General features: G+C 47.7%; 1 protein-coding gene across 1 annotated transcript in view; it reads left to right on the top strand.

Annotated features, from left to right (window-relative positions):
- Nucleotides 1–211: 211 nt before the first annotated feature.
- Nucleotides 212–22139, top strand: part of LOC137322945 (PC3-like endoprotease variant B) — a 544890-nt gene continuing 522962 nt past the window's right edge. The window contains exon 1 of the mRNA XM_067986203.1: nt 212–284. The gene's annotated coding sequence lies outside the window, so the exon portion shown is untranslated. The remainder of the gene's footprint in view (nt 285–22139) is intronic.

Raw genomic sequence — 22139 nt, 5'->3', positions numbered from 1 at the left:
GACAGGTAAAGGTGACTCACAGACCCACCAGCACCATTCGTCATCTATTTACAGACCAATTTGGAGCAGCCTTTTTATTTCCTTGTAATGCAGTTCTTGCCAAGTTATAGACTGATTATAGCAATAGTGGGCGGGTACTACATTAAGAGAACAAATAAACCAGCTATGCAACGTAGTCTGTAAGGATCTTACCCTCATGTCTGTGGATCAAGTTTGTTTTAATTTCCTTTTTATATCTTCAACAAGCTTCTATCTACGGGACTCTTGAGAATTATTCATCAAAGGTAGAAAAATTATTTTAAACATATGTGACCTATCACTGGAGGTATTTACTTTAGCAAGGAAAGCCTCTCTTTTAAATGCAATTTGTTGAAGTAAATATTAAATTTGATTTATACACAGTTGTTAAAAAGCTCTTAGCAATTACTGTTATTTCTGATTTTGATGATGGTTACATGGGATTAATTGCTTTATGGTCTTGTCATAAAGTGCTATACTTTATTTCTGAAAAAAATTAGTAACTATAGTAACCCAAGCTAATACCTATTGTCCAGCATTTAGTGTTGGAAAGAAGTCACAGTTTGTCCCGAAAGGTTTAGCTGTTTTACCTCCGTGTAAGCTTTTGATTAAGTCTCAGAGTCTAGTTACCTGGATTGAAATGTGAGGTAGATGTTTGGGTCATGTGGTAGAATAGAATGGCAGACTCCATGGGCCCGATTTTAGCACCCGGTCTCGGGTGCGTTCTCGGCGGGGGGGCCTCTAAAATCCCAAAATCGAGGAGCGGGACCGGATCGCGCCTCGATCCCGCCCACTTCCGGGTTCCGCGCTGACGTGCGGGGGTGCGTGCGCAGCCCCCGCTGGTGGGAATCCCGCAGGCAATTAAAGCCAGCGGGCTTCCACTTGAGAGTATTTATCTAGCTATTTCAGGATGTGGAGATGCCGGTGATGGACTGGGGTTGACAATTGTAAACAATTTTACAACACCAAGTTATAGTCCAGCAATTTTATTTTAAATTCACAAGCTTTCGGAGGCTACCTCCTTCCTCAAGTGAACGATGTGGAAATGAAATCCTCGAAATGAAATCGCATTTAAAATTATCATGGTGAATTATAAATGCGATTTCATTTCGAGGATTTCATTTCCACATCGTTCACTTGAGGAAGGAGGTAGCCTCCGAAAGCTTGTAAATTTAAAATAAAATTGCTGGACTATAACTTGGTGTTGTAAAATTGTTTACAATTAGCTATTTCAGGTCATTAAATGACCTGATTGAGCTGTTTTTTTAACAAGTGTGGGATTTTACGGTGAAATGAGACTGTTTCCCATACTGGGGGAAACACTCTCACTCCCAATGGACGTGTTGCAGCCAGCAGCCCGTGGCAGCTGCCAAGGTGCATTCCACAGGTGGGGGGGAGACCCTTCACCAACGCAGGAGGACACTCCGGAACATTGGGCAACGCCTGCCCTCCACCACCCTCCTCCAAGCAAGAAGATTCACCGGCGTGGAAGTGCAACCCCTGTGTGAGGACACACTTTTCTACCGTGCACAACCCCGCAGACCTACACCTGCTAGATGGTGCTGCGTTGACATCCTCGGAGGACGAACAGCATGACCAGCCTCGCAGTCCACGCCGTCCGCCTCAGAGACGTGCATCCCCACAACACGGTGCTGTGGCACATCCACCTGCACAGCAGGATGGAGGGTAACCGCAGAGAGAGATGCGTCGCAGGAGGCACTACCCTCCACACAGGGTCTACAGACCGAGGCTCAGCTTCATGGACCTCTCTGAGCAGCAGTGCATACGTAGGCTCAGAGTCACTCGCCAGGTAGTCGCCGACATCTGCAGCCTCCTTAATGACGAGCTGCTCCCGGATGGGCCAAGCAGCATCTTCTTACCCGTCGCCGTCAAAGTCACCACTGCCCTAAACTTCTTCGCCTCCAGATCCTTCCAGGGTGCCACGGGGGACATCACCGGGGTCTCTCAGTCGTCTGCACACAAGTGCATAAGGCAGGTCACCGATGGGTTGTTCCGCAGGGCCTCGACCTACATCAACTTCGCCATGGATGAGCGCAGCCAGACGGAGAGGGCGGTTGGATTCCATGATGTGGCTGGCTTCCCACGGGTGCAGGGTGTAATCGATTGCACCCACATAGCAATACGGGCACCTCCACCTGCGTGCTCGTCAGGCCAGGGAGGCACTCATATGCCAACGGTTCTCCTAACATCACACTGTGTGAGGCGTTCACATGTCATAACGTGCACAGACGAGGGTCCATACAGGCTCCCTCCACAGAAAAGTGGTGCCTGTACACCTGCACCCACTGTATTATGCCCAATGGGTGGGACGGGGTGGTCGTCGTCATGATGAGGCACACGGAAGGGACATATTGCACAAGCCGCAGAATTATGGACAAGAGGTGGCAGCATTGGTGAGAAAAAGCGAGTTTATTTTGTGTTGCCATTCAAAGACTGGAAATAAAAAGATAACAAATAGACAAACACCCTGGTGTAATCCCTGTGTGCTCACGGAACTTTGGGTTTTCGTTTCCTGGTACCCCTACGTGGTGCTACCCCTGTGGCTCCAGCAGAGGTGGTGGCAGGTTGCTCCTGTTCGTGCCCTGACCTGGTAGATGCTTTGGGCCGACGCCCCCCGGGTTTCGGTGCCCGTGAGGGCACCTCCACAGACTGCTCCTCCTGCACCTGTGCAGGGGCAGACTCGGCCACCTGTAGAGGATGGACTATTGCGGGCACTGGTTGAGAGGGGGGCAACGGGTGAGACGTGGGGGCGCCTTGAGTAGCGTCCACACTTCCATTTCCCCGTTCACCATCTTCCCTCTCATGGCCAAGGCCCACATCACCCCTTCCACCCTGCTGGACGGCAGTTTGGATGACGTGGGTGAGACCTTGCAAGGCCACCTCCAATGTATCTGTCAACCTGTTGATCGGCAGAATGTTGCTCACCCTGAATCCGAACAGCCGTTGTGAGGGCCTGGATGGACTCATTGGTGAGCTGTGCGTGACGCTCGAGGGAGGCTAGCCTGTCCTCCACCGCAGACGTTCCCACACCTACCCGCGACACTATCTCAGAGATGCCTTCACGTCCCTGCGACACTATCTCGGCGATACCCTCCTGCACCTGTGCCACCATTCCCCTCATGCAGGAGTTGGACTCCTCCATCCTCCGTGCGATTGTGGAGAGTGCGCGTGGCACCTCTCCCAGTACCTCAGCAATGTGCTGGTGCCCCTCGACGACTCTCCTTTTGACTGGTGGCCCCCTGGGTTCAGCATCTGGGTCCGGCTGAGCAGAGCCTGGAGAAGAGTGCTCCCACCGACGTGGACCCTCCGCGGCTGCCCCTGCCACCAGGGTCTGCTCATGCTCACGTGTGCGCGGTGACTCACCATGTGCAATCCCAACTAACTGAGGGGGGGGACCCACCGAGGTGTGTGTATCTGCGCTGGTGGATGCTTGGCTCATATGTGACGATGGACCCTCAGAGACGGGCATGTCCTCTGAGGAATCGCCCTCAACGGAAACGTCGATCGCAGACGGCCCTGCAAGAGAACAGAGGGCAATATCAGGCATGTGACCAAATGTGGCGGTGCGACATATGCCATGTGATGCTACGATCATTCACGATCATGAGTGATGAGTGCCAGCTTTCCCTTACCGGCCGTTTCGACAGAACCAGACTCGCCATCCGCCACGGACAGGCAATGCAACGCCTCGACCTCGGCGTCTGTCAGAGCCACCTCGTGTGGCGGGCCCCCTCCGGTGCGTGCCCTATCGCGTGCGTTCTTGCACCTCTTCTCCTGTGAGGGCAAAACACAAAAACGTTATTGAGTGATGATTGCAATGTGAGACGCTTCAAGCATTGGTGTGAGTGGGTTGAGCGTGTGGCAGATGGATGGGAGGATGCGTGTGCCACATGGCCATCCCATTGTATGGGCATTGGGGTGTGTGGTAGTGGTCGAGTGGGGACAGGGACGGTGGGTACGTGCAGGCACTGTGAGGATGATAGTTGGGTGGCTGTGAGGATTGGTGCGGGAGCGCTGTGCTGTCAGTGGAGATGGGGTTGTGAGGTGTTTGAGGTGATGTGGAAGACGGAGTGACGCAGAGTGCGTTAGTGTACTCACTTTCCCGGACCTGGTGAGGTCATTGAATCTCTTCCGGCACCGAATCCAAGTCCGGGTGGTGTTGCCCCTGCTGCTGACCTCCGACGCCACCTCCTCCCATGCCCTCTTGGTGGCGCTGCCAGGGCACCTCCTTCCATCGGTGGGGAACAGCGTCTCCCTCCTCATACGGACCCCATCCAGCAGCACCTGGAGGGCGTGGTCCGTGAATCGGGGAGCAGCCTTACCCCTGCGCTCCTCCATCCTGCATGGACTCTAGGTTGTGGCTGGAGGGGCTTTGGTGGACTGCCCCTTTAAATAGAGCTCCACCATCGCTCAGACGTCAATGCGTATGCACAGGCCGGCGGCAGGCAGCTGCGACACGGGGAACCCGTACCTGCCGGCTAATTGCCTCAATTATCCCGCGATCGCGCGCGCATCGCACACAATTCGGACGGCGCGTTTTTCACGAGCCCGACTGACCACCCGCTGAGAACCCGCACCCCTGGTAAAATCGGGCCCCATATGTCGTGGTAGTATGATCTGTCACATGCTAAACTACCCACCATGGCCACGGGGAAATATTAAGCAGAGGCAAAGCGCTTCCCAAGAAAGAGAGAGGTGGGAAATTGAAGAAAGAATTCATGTCCCATCATTCTTGAGGAGGGGGGAAGAAACAGATGATTTGGCTTGTGCAAACAAATTTCAACTGCCAGCAATACTCCTTCCTGGTCTTGGAGTGGGTCACCTGATTGCCCTCTTGGCCAGGGATGGTGGAAATTGGGAGGAGACTCAAAAAACAGAAGATACATTTAAAGAGTAATTAATTATTAAAAAAAACTGCACCCTCAATAACAGCAAAGCACTGGTGCCAATGTGTGTGTTATTTAATCAGATTAATAAAATTATGGTATGAAGATTTGTGTTTAAATCTACCTGGAAACTGTGACTCGTTTAGTTCCTGATTTAAACAAATGTTGTAGCTGTTGCATTGCAACTACTAAGGGGTAGAAAAGGAATGAAACTTGACAGGCTGAGCAGGTTCAGAAAGCTCTGCTAGGTTATTTTTCTGAGCAACAATGTTTGGATATGAATCAGCCAACCTGATTAATTTACATAAATACCTTGTTGATGTAACAAGGGCTAGCTGAAGCAGGAAGTTTTTACAGATAGTTTCAGCTAATGCTGCAGTCCAGATAAGGAATCAGGTCTCACTCCAACCAGCTAGTAAAGGGCAGAGCTGTGCACAAAGGCCTGTGAGTTATTCTTCTAATCTGCTGCAGTCAGTCATTTCCAGATCATATGGAATAGTAAATCTGATGGGTTATGGTAGGTACTTCAAATACCAGTAATGAAAAATGTGCAAAGAAATAAAGCATCATGAATGAAAGACACTGTCAAGTACACGAACTTCCCAATTATTCAGACCCACTTCCAATTAAAGATATCTGCCTCCTTTGCCACTGAGTGCACCTACTGAGCACCTTATTGGAGCTCCCTCTATCGGCCAGTGGTACTCTTATGCTGCCTTACCTTATCTGCCTGCATTTCATTATTAGTTTATATTTATTGAATGATTCAAATATAAAGCAATTTGTGCAACAAAAATGTTTAATTTGACATATATTTTGTTTATGACAGCCTTTCCTTTAATCTCTCTTTTACACTTTGAATGGCCACCTGTAAACATCAGGAAGGGAGGTGCAGGTATGGTAGTGTTGTGGTTATGTTACTAGACCAGTATACCAGAGGCCTGCACTAATAATCCAGAGAATATTAATTCAAATCCCACCATGGTAGTTTGAGATAATGATTTAAAAATCTGTAAATAAAAAGCTGGTATCTGTAAAACTGACGATCAAGCTGTCGGATTGATATAAAAACCCAACTGGTTCACTAATGTCCTTTACCCGTCTGGCCTATATGTGACTCCAGTTCTGCACCACCTCTTAACTGCCCTCTGAAGTGGTCTATCAAGCCAAGAACAAAACGTATCGGACCACTCCGCTGCAAATCAGGACATGGCAAAGGCACATCCAGCCCATTCAACTTTGCAAAGTCCTCCTCACTAACAGCTGGGGACTGGTGCCCAAGTTGGGAGAGCTCTCCCACAGACTAGTCAAGTAATAGCCTGACAGAGTCATACACACAGAATCATATCTATCAGCCAAAGTCCCAGAATCCTCTATTACCAATCCCAGTTATGTCCTGTCCCTCTAGCAGAGGCTCGCGCACATTGCTATACACTCGGGAGGGAGTGGCCCTATGAGTCCTCAGCATTGATTCTGGATCCCATGAAGTCTCATGGCTTCCTGTTAAACATGGGCAAGGAAGCATCCTGCTGATTTTCAGCTACTGCCCTCCTCAGCTGATGAATCAGAACTCCTCCATGATGAACTTGGAGGAAGCATTGAGGGAGGTGAGGGCACTTCAATGCCCATTGCCAAGAGTGGCTCGGTAGTACCACCACTGACCGAGCTGGCCAACTGGTCTTGTGGCAAGTGATAAAAGAACAAACATGAGGGAATAACCTACTCAACCTCGACCTCACAATCTACCTGTCACAAATGCATCTGTCAATGACAGTAAGAATGACCACTGCACAATCCTTGTGAAAATGAAGTCCTGGCTTCACATCCTCCACCGTGTCGTGTGGCCACCAGTAGACCTAGCAATTCAAAACGAGGCATCCATGAAGTATTGTGGGCCATCAGCAGCAGCAGAATTGTATTCCACCACATTCTGTGACCGCATATCCCTCACTTCTCCATCATCATTCCGCCAGATGACCAACCCGGTTTAATGAGGAGAATAGAAGAGCATGCTACAAGCAGCACCAGTTGTACCTGAAAATAAGGAGCCAGCCTGGTGAAGCTACAACACGTGACTACATGCATATTAAACAGCAGAAGCAGCACGCTATAGAATTAGCCAAGCTAAGCGATTCCACAACCAACAGATCTGATCAACGCTCTGCAGTCCTGCCACATCCAGTCATGAATGGTGGTGGACAACTAAGCAACTCTTGGGATGAGGAGGCTCCATAAACATCCCCATCCTCAACTATGGCAGAGCCCATTACGTGAGTGCAAAAGACAAAGCTGAAACATTTGCAACCATCTTCAGCCAGAAGTGCTGAATGGATGATCCATCTCGGCCTCCTCCTGAGGTCCCAACCCTCACAGATACTAGTCTTCAGCCAAGTCAATTCATACCATATGACATCAAGTAACGGCTGAGTGCACTAGGCAGAGCAAAGGGTACAGGCTCCGACAACATCCTGCCTGTAATGCTGAAGAACTGTGCTCCTAGCCGCGCCCCTAGCCAAGCTGTTCAAGTTCAGCTACAAAACTGGCATCTACCCAACATTGTGAAAAACTGCCTCAGTATATCCTGTCCACAAAAAGCAGGATAAATCCAACCAAGCCAATCAGGTGCCTGGGAACACCACGATTAGACCAGTTAGCTTAACGCTGGTGGTAGGAAAGATAATGGAATCTTTGCTCAAAGATGTTATAGAAAGACATCTAGAAAACTAAAATATAATAAAGAATAGTCAGCATGGATTTCAGAAGGGAAAGTCATGCTTGACCAACTTTATTGAATTCTTTGAAAAGTAACAGAGAGGGTAGATAAAAGTAATGTAGTAGATGAAATATATTTGGTTTTCAAAAGGCCTTCAATAAGGTATCACATTGTAGACTTATGGCTAAGGTCAAAGCACTTGGAGTCAGAGGATAGGTAGCAGAATGGAGAGCAAGTTGGCTACAAAACAGAAAACAGAGAGTAGGGGTTAAGAGTAGCTACTCAGACTGGCAAAAGGTGGGAAGTGGTGTATCACAGGGGTCGGTGCTGGGATCACTGTTATTCACAATTTACATTAACAATTTGGATTCGGGAATCAGAAGTGCAATTCAAAATTTGTGAATGACACCAAATTGGGGGGCATAATCTATACCCCCAAAGGAAGAATGTGTCAGAATGCAAGACGACCAGAGAGTAAAGGCCCATTCTACTCAACATCTCCTCATAGGACAACCCTCTCATTCCAGGAATTAATCTAGTGAACCTTCGTTGCGCCACCTCTGAGGCAAGTATATCCTTCCTTTGATAAGGAGACCAAAACAGTACGCAGTACACCAGGTGAGGTCTCACCAAAGCTCTGTACAATTGTAGTAAGACTTCCCTACTCTTGTACTCCAACCCCATGCAATATAGTCCAACATGCCATTTACTTTCCTAATTGCTTGCTGTACCTGCATGCTAACTTTTTTTGTTTCTTGTACCAGGACACCCAACTCTCTCTGGACACCAACATTTAATGGTTTCTCACCAGTTAAAAAATATTGTGTTTTTCTATTCTTCTTACCAAAGTGAATAACCTCACATTTCCCCACGTTATACTCCATCTGCCACCTCTTGCCCACTTGCTTAACCTGTCTATATTCCTTTGCAGACTCTTTGGGGCCGATTTTCAGATGGCCGAGTGGTTGCGTTGGGGGCGGGGGGGGTCTCCTAAAATGGAGGAATCCCGGAGTGGATTCAGAGCCCGGCTCCAACCCGCTGACTTCCGGGTTCCCCAGTGATGTGTTTGGGTGCACGCACAGCTCCAAAATGTGGGACTCCCACCGGCAATTAAAGCCGGCGGGATGCTGCTTTAAATAGTTAGGTAGATAGTTGAGGTACTTGACAGACCTCATTGAGTGGAGATTTTGGCAGGGGTGCAATTTTGAAGGATCCTCAGCGTGTTTCCCGTGCTGTGGGAAACACTCCCTGTTGGAGCAGACGTGATTCAGCCAGCAGCCAGTGGGAGATGCAAAGGATTATTTGACAGTTGGGGGGAAAACCTCATTTATTGCAGCAGAGCACTCTGTTACTTCAGACAAAGTTTTGGCTGCAACACCTTTGTCTTTCCACTCAAAATTATTAATTTATATCCTAAACTCTGCTGTGCAAACACATTTGCCTACTTTGCGGACCCCCTCAAACTCACATCGTCAGGATGGGGGGCGCCATCGCTGCATTCATCACTTCATCCGAGGACGAGCAACATCACCAGGCACGCCGTCCGCCTCCGCCACGTGGAGCTCCAAAACACAGTGCTGCGCCAAGGCATCTGCACAACAGCACGGAGGGCAACAACAGAGAGAGCGTCGTCGCAGGAGGCACTACCCTCGCAACAGGGTCTACAGACCGAGGCTCAGCTTCCTGGACCTCTCTGAGGAGCAGTTCAAAAGGAGTCTCAGTGTCAGTCGCCAGGTAGCCGAGGACATCTGCAGCCTCCTTCATGCCGAGCTGCTCCCGGCTGGCCCAAGCAGCATCTTCTTACCTGTCGCTATCAAAGTCACCACTGCCCTCAACTTCTTCACCTTCGGATCATTCCAGGGTGCCACAGGGGACATTGCCGGGGTTTCTCAGTCATCTGCACACAAATGCATAAGGCAGGTCACCGAAGGCTTGTTTCGCAGGGCCTCGCACTATGTCAACTTCCCCATGGATGACCTCAGTCAAACGGAGAGGGCAGTGGGATTCCACACTGTGGCTGGCTTCCCAGGGGTGCAGGGTGTAATCGATTGCACCTATATATTAATACAAGCACCTCCACATGAGCCAGGACTGTTCATCAACAGGAAGGGCTATCACTCCATCAACACTCTGCTCATCTGTGACCACTGCAAGAGATTCCTTCACGTTTGCGCCAGATACCCTGGCAGCTGCCACGATTCCTTCATCCTCCGGGAGTCCAACATCCCGCCCCTCTTCCACGCACCGAACACCCGCAAGGGCTGGCTCCTCGGGGACAAGGGATACCCCCTGCACACGTGGCTCATAACACCTCTGTGGAACCCAACCACCGAGCAACAGCGTTGATATAATGACAGCCACATCGCTACTAGGTCTACAATTGAGCATGCTATAGGGCTGCTCAAGATGCGTTTCAGGTGCCTTGATCGTACTGGGGGAACTGCACAACAGGGCACAACAGAGAGGGGTGCTGCTGGAGGAGGTCCCATCCACATCAGCCACCCATATTGAGGAGGAGGAGGCGGAGGCGGAGGAGGAGGAGCAACCCATGAGCAGAACAGCAGCTCACCTGGCTGCTCATGAGACCAGGGAGTCACTGATATGTGAACGGTTCTCCTAACATCAGACAATGCGAAGAGTCCAGTCCTCACCACCTGGACAGAGCAGCAGCCATACCAGCACCCCCACCCCCGCCCCCTGCACAAAATAGTCGAGCAACTACACATAAACCCAATGTAGAGTGACCCAATGGGTGGCATCAAGTGTGGGTGTTCATGGTGAACCTCATGAGAGGGACTTATTACACAAGCCAGTCAAGAATGGTGAAGACATGGCAGTAGTGGTGACAATAACAATATTTAATGTGCCACTAACAAAAATCAAATATAAATAAAAAACATGACAAACCGTCAAACACCCTTGTGCATCCCCTTTGTGCTCACAAAACCTTCGCCTTACGCTTATGAGTACTCCTACATGGTGCCTCCTCTGTGGCTGCAGCAGAGGTAGTGGCAGGTTGCTCTTGTTCATGCCCTGACCGATTAGATGCTTTGGGCCTACGCCTTCTGGGTTTCAGTGCCCGTGAGGGCCCCTCCAAAGACTGCTCCACCTGCACCTGTGCAGGGCTAGACTCAGCCACCTGGAGAGGAGGCAGCATTGCAGGTACTGGTTGAGATGGGGGCAATGGGTGAGATGTGGGGGCGTTTTGAGTGGCGTCCCCACTTCCATGTTCATCTTCCCTCCCCTGGGCCAGGGCCACATCACTCCTACCACTCTGCTGGATGACAGTTTGGAGGACATGTGTGAAGCCTTTTAAGGCCAGTGCCAGAGTATCTGCTTGCCTGTCTAAGGCGGCAGAATGTTGCTCACCCTGAGTCCGAAGGGCCGTCGTTAGGGCCTCAATGGACTCATTGGTGAGCCGTGCTTGAAGCTCCATGAAGGCTAGCCTTCCCTCCATTCCCGCACTTACCCGCGACACTATCTCAGAGATGCCGTCTGCACCTGTGCCACCATTCCACACATGCAGGAGTTGGACTCCTCCATCCTCTGCGCGATTGTGGAGAGTGCGCTTGGCACTTGTTCCAGCACCTCGCAAATGTGCTGCTGCCCCTCGATCATTCTCCTTTTCATGGATAGCCCCCAGGGTTCAGCATCTGTGTCCAGCTGAACAGAGCCTGGAGAAGAATGCTCCCACCGACGCAGACTCTCCACAGCTGCCCCTGCCACCAGTGTCTACTCATGCTCACATGTATATGGTGACTCACTGTGTGCGACCCCAACTAACTGAGGACGGGGACCCACTGAGGTGTGTGAATCTGCGCTGGTGGATGGTTCGCTCAGATGTGACGGTGCCCCCTCAGAGGCTGGCAGGTCCTCTGAAGAATCGCCCTCCGCCGTCACAGCAGTCGCTGAAGGCCCTATAAGAGAACAGAAGGCAATATTCAGCGTGATGACAGATGTTGAGGTGCTGAAGATGGCCAGGCATGTTAACATCATTTGCTATTGTGAGTGCTGAATGTTAAAGTTCTGTCCCAGCCATTTGTTGGGTGGCAGTCTCGGCGTCCCCCACGGACAGGCACTCGAGGGTGCAGCTTAGTTACAGAGCCTCCTGCTCCACGTCTGTGAGGACAACCAAATGTTGCGGCCCCCCTCCGGTCTTCGCCCTCTCCCGTGCATTCTGGGCTCTCTTCTCCTTTAAGGGGAGAAAGTAGAGAGGCGTGAGTGAATAATGATGACGTGGCCAACCGCAGAATGCATTGGTTTGGGTGAGGCTGACCGTGAAAGAGATGCTTCAGAGGTGAGTATGAGACAGAGCCATGACAGTGTATGAGGATTGGGTTGAGTGGTAGTGGTGAGATGAATACTGGGGAGGTGAGGAAGTGCAGGTAAGTTGAGGATGAGTTTTGAGTGGGTGTGAGGAGTAATGTGATAGAGTAGTGTTGGCAGTGCAGAAGGAGTTGTGGGGTGGGGGCGGTGATGTGGAAGACAGAGTGTGGGAGAATGAATAAGTGTACTCACTTTGGCTGACCTAGTTAGGTCATTGAAGCACTTCCTGCACTGTATCCAGGTGTGGGAGACATTGCTGCTGCTGGTGACCTTCTCTGCCACCTTGAGCCAGGCCTTCTTGGTGGCAGAGACAGGCCACGTCTTCCCGTCCGCCTGCTGGATAATATCCCTCCTCCTTCTCACCCCATCCAGTAATGAGGCATCAGTAAATCTGGGAGCAGCCTTTCCCCTGGTCTGCTCCATTGTATAATTTTGGTTGTTTGCTGCAGTAGCAGCATTGGAGGACTGACCCTTTAAATAGGGCTTCTCCAGCTGACATCATTTGCTATTGTGAGTGCGCAGGTTGATGGCGGGAAACCCGGAAGCCACGGTAAGTGGCTTCAATTTACCCGCGATCACGTGGGGAACAGACGGATTTTACTGGGCGGGTTACCCACGCGCCCAGTCGCCCCTCCGCTGCCATCCCGCCTCCCTGGTAATATCGGGGCCTTTGTGTCCTCCTCACAGCTCACTTTCCCACCTCGATTTGTATTATCAGCAAACTTGGATACATTCCGCCATTCAATGAGATCATGGCTGATCTGTGACCTAACTTCATATCCCTTAATACCTTTGGTTAACAAAATTTATCAATCACAAATTTAAAATTAACAATTGAGCTAACATCAACTGCCGTTTGCAGAAGAGAGTTCCAAACTTCTACCACCCTTTGCGTGTAGAAGTGTTTCCTAACTTCACTCCTGAAAGCCCTGACTTTAATTTTTAGACTATATCCCCTGGTCCGAGACTCCCCAACCAGCAGAAATAGTTTCTCTTTATCTACCCTATCAGTTCCCCTTAATATCTTGAAAACTTCGATCAAATCACCCCATAATCTTTTAAATTCCAGGGAACACAACCTTAGTTCAAGAAGAAGGTCCACCACCATCTTCTCAAGGCAACTGGGGGTGGGCAATAAATGCCGGCCTTACCAGCACTGCCCACACCCTGAGAATTAACTTAAAAAATAGATTAACTAAATCAATCATTAAAAAGTGTGATTTTTTTAAATATAGTTTTGAGTAGCAATACTAAAATTCGATACTCATTTTGAAGGCATCCCTAATGGAAGTTTATTATCACATTCTTGAGAGATTTTCCATCTGAATTAGGGATTTTAGTGGATGAAACCTGATTCTAATTATTAGGTGTAGATACACACATCAAAGTTAATTACTTACTGTGTTTTTCCCTTAACAACAACTCCAAATATTGATACAGAAAAGGTTCATTGCCACCTGTGAGAGTGCTTGTTTGACTCTATCATGTCATTTTGTGACATTTACGAAGTTACATTGTTTGTTATTTCTTTCCTATTCAGCTGAGACACTAATGGTAAAAAATTATGCTTTTGTTTTAAATTTACAAATTCCCAGCAGCAGATCTTTTGAAAATGATCAACTTTAAACTTCAAGGCTTAACAGGACTGAATAAATTTGTCAGTGAGATAAAGGGACATACATTGGCCTGGAGTTTCCTCCTTGGGCGCAACCCAGAAATCGCACCCAAAGTGCAGCCAATTTGCCGGCATCAAGTGACACCCAAATATCCACCTAATCCCATTAGAATATGCCCAAACTTCAAATGGGCATAAATTAGCATGAACAATTGGGGCCCAGGGAAACACCGAAACCACACCATGGGCTCAATTTTTAAAAATAAGTGCGCGTGCGTTGGGGGTGGGGAGGCAAAGAAAATCGCGTTTTTGAGGAGCGGGCAGAAATCCCAGCTCCTACACAGCAAAATCCATTGGAGCATTGTCCCTTTAAACCCAGACACTCCAACTGATAGCCTGTCATGCGGGTGCGCAGTGCGCCCACTGCGCAGCTTTTGGACGGCAAACCCGGAAACCAAGTTAATGGCCACCAATTAAGTCGCCATCGCGTGGGGAACGGCAAGTTTTTATTATTCGGGTTTGCCGCGTGCCCATTGACCCCCCCCACCCCCACCCCACCCTGGCTGCCATCCTGCTGCCCTTTTAAAATTGTGCCCCATGTATTTCTTCTTTCAGTCTTAAAGTTAAAAGTTTCAACTCATTTCACCATAATTCATCCACATTAAGAACCTGCATTTGGAGTAGCTTTCCAATTTTTAATGTGGCTTATACTGATGCCATAAAAAGGCATTCAAAGAAATAAATAATACAGTGCAGGTCTAAGTGAGGATAACAACATTTTTAAAAGCTCAAAAAATTGCATTTAAAAGACTAGAAAAATGATTCAGTTTCCTGCTGTGCCTGAAAATCTTTTCAGAATGTTGAGAGACCTGCCCGAACAAGCACAATTGGAGGATAGGAACATAGGAACAGGAGTAGGCCATTCAGCCCCTCGTGCCTGCTCTGCCATTTGATAAGATCATGGCTGATCTGTGATCTAGCTCCATATACCTGCCTTTGGCCCATATCCCTTAATATCTTTGGTTGCCAAAAAGCTATCTATCTCAGATTTAAATTTAGCAATTGAGCGAGTATCAATTGCCGTTTGCGGAAGAGAGTTCCAAACCTCTACCACCCTTTGTGTGTAGAAATGTTTTCTAATCTCACTCCTGAAAGGTCTGGCTCTAATTGAATGAGGTGATCTTCAGCATTAGGAAGAAATAGGGCATAACTAGCCTTAGAGTGCCTGGACTAAGGAAGGGAAAATCAACCAGAATTCCCACTCCTGATTGCTATTCATTGACTTTTGCTGAAAAGTGCAAGTAAGTGAGGACATGAAAAGGCTTGGCTAGAATGGCCCTATCGTCCAATAGTCTGCCAACTCTCACACATGAAGAATCTACACTCGAATGATTCCCACCCCATGTTAAAATCAGTGCTACAGTCTCTGTCACTGTGGATTGCTTCATGATGTGGACCAACCAATCTCAAACCAGTAGATGTAGTATAGGAGCAGCTTAAGTTTTTTTTTAATTTGTTCCCGGGATGTGGACAATACTGGTAAGGCTGCATTTATTGTCCATCCCAAGTTGCCCTGAGAAGGTGGTGGTGGGCCTTCTCCTTGAACCCACAATAGTGTTGAGTAGGAGATTGACAATGAAGGAACCATGTTATAGGTCCAAGTCAGGATGGTGTGTGACTTGGAGGGAAATTTGGAGGTGCGGGTGTTCCCGTGACATTGCTTCTTTTATCCTCCTTCCTGGTAGAGGTCATGGGGATGAGAGGTTCTTTCAAAGTAAGCTTGGCAAGTTTCTGCAGTGCATCTTGTAGATAGTGCATACTATAGGCAAATGTATACCAGTGGTGGATGGGGTGGATATTGAGTCCAGTGACAGGATGCCAATCAATCAGATCTTCCCATTCTGGTTGATGTTGATCTTAAGTGTTGTTCAATTCAATTTTGCACTTACTTTAATGTGAAATTATTCAACACATTTTCTGATGTTCTTTGATAACATTGGTAAGACAACATTTTTTTTCAGCAAAAAGGCGATTTTTGCAATTAACTCTCCATTTTCTACTGAATTGATGAAATAAGTACTAGGAAATACCCATCAAGTGTTAATATTTCATGGATTCAACCATTCCAATCTGACCATATTCAGTTGAGTTTGAATGCAAAGCTTTCAACCAGTTAGAACACAATTAATTTCAAATGCTGTGAGTGAATAGCAAATACATTCAGTTCAACCTAACTGAATACCTTTTTAAAAGGGTAGATTTTAAAAGCTAAAATTTCCCTCCACTCATTTTAATGGTTCGATGTTCTGTTAAGTGTACGACCTTAGCTGGTGGACACTGTGCATATTTAGTACCAGATTAATGACCCCCTCATTCTTACCTTTACAAATGCTAATTTTCTCATTGTTCCAAATGCTTCATAGTTCACTGGAGTCTAACCGTTGTAAAGGTCATATTTTGTTCTTCTTCTTTAAAAGAGCAATGTTCCATAAACGAGGCCTAAAACAGAGTAGGTAATTAAATACAGGCTAAGCATTACTTATCGTTGGATTATTATAATAATGGGAATCAGTTCCATGGACTGCAGCACATTTTAAAAAGTAATTTGTGAAATGAATTGTTAGGGTGGCACCTCCCTAATTTCATGAAAGCGCTGCTGGTGCTGGGGGGTGGGGGGTTTGCCCTACACAGAGGTACAGCCATGCATAAAGAGTTAGGATGGGGACATCTGGGGCAACTCACATGCCAAATAATTTGGGACGTGAGATATGCTCGCTGCATTTCCTCCCTCCCCCCCTCACCTCCCCCCCAATAGTTGCCTACGACCAAACACAAACCTCAGAATGAAACGGGCTGGCAGCTGCGGAGACATTGAGTCTTCCTGGCACCAGCGAATATTTTCTGTAATCAGTACCTTGAAGACTGTGGCCTTTAAAATCCACTTTTACCAATTTCTATCGATAAATTCATAGATTTCTTCTGGGTGGTGATTCTGTAAAAAACGATTTCCTCCTGAATTTGAGAAAACAAATTCTCACTTTTTTTCTTACCAAAACTCAGGTCGGGAAATACTCGTGCATTGCATTGTAATGTCAGGATGTAAAGCTTTGATAATGATTACACCTGGATTATTAACAAAATGGATCAAAATATATTGTTCTTAGCACATCCGTCAGACTTTAAAAATATTTGTGCTTTATGATACTATGGTGTTGATATGCTTAATTTTAGCAATCAGCATTTTGGAACACAGTCTATTCACAAGTAAAATAGCTTGACAGTATTTTGTAATCATGGGAACTTATGTCACATTACTTTTGGAACTACTATTGAGGCCATAAAAGGGCATCTGAACTGTAAATAATTGTGGGTTGTCATTTAGCTTAACCGTGCTTATCAGTCTCTTGCTTGTTTTCTTCAGGTTTAGCGAAGTTCAACATAAAATATGATTTTCACTGAGTTTCTCTGAATTAACCTTGTTTTTTGGGCTCTTATGTTTTTCCCGTGATTTTCTTCCGGTTGTGACACTGAAAACAAAAACTGAAAAACACCTGAAAAAACCCAAATTTTTAAATTGGCAATAAAAGCTGACTTCAAAGCTCCTTAAAAATTCCCAAGAACATTTACAATTGTTTATAACAGTGTTATACCTGGAATTTCTCCTGCTACGGGTTTTGTTTGGGATTGTTCTATGAATAACATTTTCACAATGCAGTTAGGGTGAGTACTTTAAGCCATGTCCAAAACCAGACAAGGGTGGGATAGGGTAAAAGCAGACAAGTAGGAGAATCAAATCCATGGCTTTCAATTCCAATGTCTATTTGCCATTAAAGGATTTTTCCTATAATAAATATATTTTAAAAATAAGGATTTGTCGCTTAAACATTTTTACTCCGGAACAGAAAACGAGCTATCATTTCGGAACAAGCCCGAGATTCTGACTTTTTTTGGTGTAAAAGTGGTGCCATTCTGGTGTATGGGAAGTGTGTGTTTGCACAATCTGTATGCAAGACTTTTTTTGAATATATTATTGGTGGATCTCCCACAGTGTTTGTCATGTCGAGATAGAAGATATATCTTTTTGTACTGGCACCACGAAAGCACTTCCGTGTACTTAAAAATGGGACAGTAATGGGACCAAAATAACACAGCGGGTGGTCACACCGACTTACTGCCGAGTTGCCACCTGTCCCGATTTGTGGGTAGACCTCCATTCAGGTGGTCAGAACTCCTGTCGGAAATAGTTATGAGAGCAGGCACCAGCAGCTCCGTCTGAATATTCAGATGAGGCCTGAGGACCAATTTCTTGCGATCCTCGGGCCTCCATCTTCGGGCGTGGGGATCATTCCCTGCAACCATTTGCCACTTTAAAAATGGCCTGAAGGAATTTCTAGGCCCTCCTTTCCGGGCTGAAAAGCCAAGTACCTCCAGTCTTTCATCGTAACTCTGTGGCCCCTGACACTAGGTGGTAGATTTTCACTGACACCACCGGGCGGTAACAGGGAAGTGGGGAAAAGCTTACTTCCCCAATCCCACTCCCAATCCATCTGACGCCAACTTCGAGAGGGCCTACTGCTGGATGGCCAGAGTGCCTGCCTGAGTCAGGTGGTAGGCCTTTTTAATATGCAAATTGGTGTCCTAAAACATGGGGTTACTATTTTGGGACACTACTGGACAGAGCGTGCACCATGCACATTCTGCACAGTAGCTGGTGGTTCAGCCAAAGAGGAGCCCAGCAGATAAGTTTTAATTTATTTTTGTGGAGCCAGGAGGAGCACGATTGCTTCTGCAGGTTCCACAAAAACAACCTGGACCTCTGCCAATCTGGGTCCCTCCCACCTGAGATTGGCCCCTCTCCCACAGACCTGCCTACTTCTGGTCCAGAGACCCACCAGGCTGCTCGATATTGCCGTGGCCTGGTGCAGGCGGGAGGCTGCCCTGGGAAACTTGTTTTCCACCCGCAGCCTGCCGGCTGAATGATACTGAGGCCCAACCCTCAAGTGGACCAGACCCTCCCCACGGATCTATTGGGTGCCCAGCTGGCACATTCCTTCGGCCAGCTCGGGGTGAAAATCTGCCCCCAGGGATCAACCATGTAGCTCTGCTCTGCACTGCCTCCAGCACTTGAAAGTCTCCCCCGTGTCTCGGCAGCCAGAACTGGACGCAATACTCAAGATGCAGTCTGACCACAGCACTGGTACAATCTGATCATGACGTCCTCTGATCAGTTCAGTTACATATTTAAATGGCGCTCCCAGTGCATCATTCCTTTGGAGCATGGTCCAGAAAGTTGGCATTAGCAGGTAGTGAAGGGCTGCTGGTTGCTCGAGCTGTGCCAACATCTATTTTTATATTCAGCCATGAACAGGTAAGTTCTCTTGCTGAATTTGGCCTCGGGAAGGCTGAAAAAGCAGCAACAACTCGGAAAAGTTGTCCTTTATAAAGGAGAGGGCAACATTCCCACCCAGGAGCAGGATTTCCCCACCACTGCCCACAGAATTCCCTATGAGTACTTGTATTAAATAGGTACTTAACCATTGGGATAATGCTCAGGTGCTCCAATCACATTAGGGGGAGGCCTGCTGATGCAAATAGATTCTGGGCCCTTAATGACCCTTGTACACATTTTGTTCACAGGCTCCCAGTATACTACACATTGAACAATCGCTTTGAGGAACACTACATACATTAGGTGCAGTAGTATATGCACCTAATAATATGGGCAGCTATTGCCTGATGTACTTCAACTCAATGCCAAAAATTTAAATTAAATTATGCACCACTAGCTGCATAATTTTATCCAACGGGGCTGATTTTAAGCACAGTCAGCCATTTGGCATTGGTTCTTTGCAAGAACAATGTAAAACTAATCCCACTGCCCTACTCTCCTCCCATGGCCCTTTATCTGCTTCAAATGTTTATCGAATTTTCCCTTAAAAGATGCAATGCTCTCTGCCACAACCACTCCCTGTGGCAAAGCATTCCAAAGCATTCCTTTGTGTAAAGAAACTTCTTCTAACCTCTCTCGTTACTCTCTTAGTGCCAATTTTAAGTTGATGACTCCTTGGGGTCAATTTTTGGATGGCCTAGCAGGTGCTTTTGTGGCGGGGGGGGGCTCCTAAACTTGGGGATTCCCGAAGCGGGTCCGGAGCCCGGCTCCAACCCGTTCACTTCTGGGTTCCCCAATGACGCAAATCGGTGCGCAGCCCTCGCATGCGGGACTCCCACCGGCAATCAAAGCCGGCGGGTTCCCACTTAAGATCATTATCTGGGTACTTGAGGCCGTTACAAATCTCATTAGTTGGGGATTTTAGGAGGATTCGGATTTTGAACTATCCAGAGCGTGTTTCCTATACTGGAGGAAACACTCCCTGTTTAAACAGACTTGTTGCAGCCAGCAGCCAGTGGCAGCTGCAAAGGTCCATTTAACAGGTGCGGGGTAAACTCTCATTCACTGCAGCAGGGCACTCTGTCACCTCAGACAAGTTTTGCCTGCCACACCGTTGTCTCCACACTCAAAATTATTAAACCATACCATAAACTCTGCTGTCCAAACACATTTACTACTTTGCGGACCCCCTCACACTCACACCGTCAGGATGGGGGGGTGGGTCCATTGCTGCATTCATCACTCCATTGGAGGACGAGCAACATCACCAGCCTCGCCAGGCATGCCGTCCACCTCCGCCATGTGGGGAGCTACACAACAAAGTGCAGCGCAACAGGCACCTGCACAAAGTAGTCGTGCAACTACACATACACCCACTGTAGGGTGACCCAATGGGTGGCATCAAAGAAGTTCATGGAGAACCTTATGAAAGGGCCTTATTGCACAAGCCAGTCAAGAATGGCCAAGACATGGCAGTAGTGGTGACAATATAATATGTATATTCAGGAGTGAGATTAGAAAACATTTCTACGCACAAAGGATGGTAGAAGTTTGGAACTCTCTTCCGCAAACAGCAATTGATACTAGCTCAATTGCTAAATTTAAATCTGAGATAGATAGCTTTTTGGCAACCAAAGCAATTAAGGGATATGGGCCAAAGGCAGGTATATGGAGCTAGATCGCAGATCAGCCATGATCTTATCAAATGGCGGAGTAGGCACGAGGGGCTGAATGGCCTACACCAGTTCCTATGTTGCTATGTTCCTATGTTCCTGTAATGTGAGTTGATCAGAAATCAAATATAAGTAAAAACCATGACAAACCGTCAAACACCCTTGTGCATCCCTTTCATGCTCACGACACGTTTGCCTTTCGCTTCCTTCTACACATACGTGATGCATGCCCTGTGGCTGCAGCACAGGTAGTGAAAGGTGGGGTGAGGCTGACCATGAAGGAGATGCATCAGAGGGTGAGTATGAGACAGAGCCATGAGATTGTACGAGGATTGGGTTGAATGGTAGTGGTGGGATGAGCACTGGGGAGGTGAGGAAGTGCAGGTAAGTTGAGGATGAGCTTTGAGTGGGTGTGAGGAGTGATGTGATAGAGTAGTGTTGGCAGTGCAGAAGGAGATGTGGGGTGGGGGCGGTGATGTGGCAGAGAGAGTGCAGGGGAATGAGTAAGAGTACTCACTTCGGCTGACCTGGTTAGGTCATTGAAGCGTCTCCTGTATTGTATGCAGGTGCATGATGTGTTGGTGGTGCTGGTGACCTCCTCTGCCACCTCGAGCCAGGCCTTCGTGGTGGCAGAGGCAGGCCACCTCCTCCCGTCCGCCAGGTGGAAGATCTCCCTCCTCCTCCTCTTCCTCCTCACCCCATCCAGTCAGACCTGGAGTGAGGCATCATTAAACCAGGGAGCAGCCTTCCCCCTGGGCTGCTCCATGCTGTAATTTTGCCCATTTTCTGCAGCATCAGTCAGCGGAGGACTGCACCTTTAAATAGGGCTCCTCCAGCTGACAGCCTATGATGCGGGTGCGTAGTCCGCCCGCTGCACAGCTTTCCAGCGCGAAACCCGGAAGCCACGTTAAGTGGCTTCAATTTACTTACGATCGCATGCCAAAACCACTGATTTCACTGGGCTCATTACCCACACGCCCAGTCGACCCCCCGCTGCCAACCAGCCTCCCTTCTAATATCGGGCCACTTGTCTCTGACCTACCAATCAGAGAAAATAGTTTAATGGTAAACTGCAGCCTTTAAAGTGCTGCTGCCTGGTCAGGTTTGACATTCCCTAGCCCAGCTCTCTGGTTAGCTTTTCACGTGCCAATAGTCTATTCATATATAGCAGGATTGTCAGAAAATTCAGTGTGCCCTGTTCCCTCAGCTGCCGGTGCAGAGGAACTTATCTTACCCCCATTTTTGTTGGACAGGCAAAATTGGGGCTTAGGAATTAGTGTTAATATATTGGTTTAAAAATAAATTAGGTAAAATTAGCTAACACTAACATGCAAATATCAATTTTTACAGTGTCTAGCATACAAAGATGACATTTTTTGTAGTGTTAGATCAAAGAGATGGCTTACTTTATTCTATTTTGAAATGTAAATTTAACATTTTTTTTTGTTGAGGGTGTAGTATTTTAAAATATTTAAATCTTTTCTTCATGACCATCAGA

Source organism: Heptranchias perlo, chromosome 6 (genome assembly GCF_035084215.1).
Source record: "Heptranchias perlo isolate sHepPer1 chromosome 6, sHepPer1.hap1, whole genome shotgun sequence".
Lineage (NCBI taxonomy): Eukaryota > Metazoa > Chordata > Chondrichthyes > Hexanchiformes > Hexanchidae > Heptranchias > Heptranchias perlo.
The sequence above is the reverse complement of the archived record's forward strand: the minus strand, read 5'-3'. Positions and strand labels throughout refer to the sequence as shown.